Source organism: Palaemon carinicauda, chromosome 7, assembly GCF_036898095.1.
Source record: "Palaemon carinicauda isolate YSFRI2023 chromosome 7, ASM3689809v2, whole genome shotgun sequence".
Taxonomy (NCBI): Eukaryota; Metazoa; Arthropoda; class Malacostraca; order Decapoda; family Palaemonidae; genus Palaemon; species Palaemon carinicauda.
The window spans coordinates 62,822,402-62,824,901 of record NC_090731.1 but is presented as its reverse complement, the minus strand read 5'-3'; positions in this window follow the sequence as shown (position 1 = coordinate 62,824,901).

Below are 2,500 nucleotides of genomic sequence, written 5' to 3'. Positions count from 1 at the left end.
GCTGTACAGAAATCCCTTGATTGTGGTCAGGAAGTTCGTATGATTGGCCTTGATTTTAGTGCTGCCTTTGACCGTGTTAATCATGAGGCCCTTGTTTTCAAACTGAAACAGTTGGGAGTGGGTCGTTTCTTAGCATTATTATTGATTTTTTAAGTAATAGATCTAAAAGAGTTGTTGTTGATGGGCACCATAGTGATTATAGGAATGTGATATCCGGTGTTCCAAAGGGTAGTGTTGTTGGCCCATTACTTTTCATACTATATACACATGACATGTGGTTTGGCCTAGAAAACAAGCTTGTTGCATATGCAGATGATGCTACTCTTTTTGCATCAATTCCATCCCCTGAATGTAGATCTGGTGTTGGTGAATCCCTTAATAGATATTTAGCTAGAATTAGTGCATGGTGCAAATTATGGGGTATGAAGTTGAATCCTAACAAAACTCACAGTATGATTGTAAGTAGGTTGTGACGGCGCCGAGTAAGGCTGTGAACTCAAAGGCAGGTTGGAAACGATTGAGTTATATTATTGTAGAACATTCTCTTTATATACAAAACCTCAAGGCAACAGGACATAACAAGTTCACAAGACAGACAATATTACAGAGGAAAAACCAGACATGAATTTTCATGTTCGTTTTAGTGCGAGGGAAGAGCGAAGATACAAGCATGATATATACAAAAGGAATTATGTACAATTGTGTGAAACACGGTTGGTACAAGGTCAAGGACGGTGGCTCCTCAACATCCAGATCTCAGTATTGATAATGTTTCTTTAAATTTGTATGACTCTTTCAAAATTTTAGGTGTGATTCTCGACAGCAAATTTACTTTTGAGAAACATATAAGGTCTGTGTCTTCTTCAATTGCACAAAAAATAGGCTTATTGAGAAAGTCTTTCAAGATTTTCGGTGATCAATCTATTCTGAAGAAGTGTTTTAATTCTTTCATTCTACCTTGTTTTGAGTATTGTTCTCCTGTCTGGTCTTCAGCTGCTGATTCTCATCTTAATTTGTTGGACAGAAACTTACGGTCTATTAAATTTCTTATTCCTGATCTAGATATTAAACTCTGGCACCGTCGTTCAATTAGTTCATTATGCATGTTGCGTAAGATTTTTCATAACTCTGACCATCCTTTACATTCAGATCTCCCTGGACAATTATATCCTGTTCGTAATACTAGGCAGGCAGTTAATTCTAATAGCCAGGCCTTCTCCATCATGAGGCTCAATACTACGCAGTACTCTGGAAGTTTTATTCCAGCTGTTACCAAGTTGTGGAATGATCTTCCTATTCGGGTGGTTGAATCAGTAGAACTTCAAAAGTTCAAAGTTGGAGCTAATGCTTTTTTGTTGACCAGGCAGACATGAGTCTTTTTATAGTTTATTTTTGACATATTTGTTTTTTGATGTTGTTTATAATTTATATGTGACATGTCTGTTTTGACGTTGTTACTTTTTTTTAGAACGATTTATTGTTAATTTGTTCTCTTCATTTATTTATTTCCTTATTTCCTTTCCTCACTGGGCTATTTTTCCCTTTAGGAGCCCCTGGGCTTATAGCATCTTGCTTTTCCAACTAGAGTTGTAGCTTGGATAGTAATAATAAAAATAATAAAGTATATATATATATATATATATATATATATATATATATATATATATATATATATATATGTATATATATGTGTATATATATATACATATATATATATATATATATATAAATATATATATATATATATATATATATACATACATACATATATATATATATATATAGATATATATATATATATATATATATATATATATATATATATATATGTATATATATATATATATATATATATATATATATATATATATATATATATATATAGTGAGATGTAAAACATGTACAAATATGCAATTGTGTTTATATTTTATATATTTCCTTGCTTTCCTACCAAACCTTTTTACCTATTGGAGCCTTTGGGCTTAGAGCATCCTGTTTTCCCAACTTAACTTGCAGCTTAGCTTAGAATAATAATAATACTAATACTACTACTACTACTACTACTACTAATACTAATAATAATAATAATAATAATAATAATAATAATAGCGTTATAAGTACATAAATGTATATAGGCATGTTCATATATGTGTGCAATTAAGCACTTGGGTATGTATACGTGTATTTATACGCATTTTTATGTGTCTAAGTATATATGCATATACTGTATATGATTTTATATTAACATGGATGAGATTTTAAGAATTGTTTTAAGTAAACGCATGTAAATACAAAGAAATTGTATCGGAAGGCAAAATAGAAAAAAAAAAATTGCCTGAAATCTAAATTAACCCTTTAAGCACCATACCGGGCTAATGGGGTATAAGCTCCGCCCACATAAACACCAAAGAGTTTGGGTCCTCTCATGTAGCTTGTTTTTCTCGGATATACTGCTCTACAAATAGGTATATATATATATATATATATATATATATATATA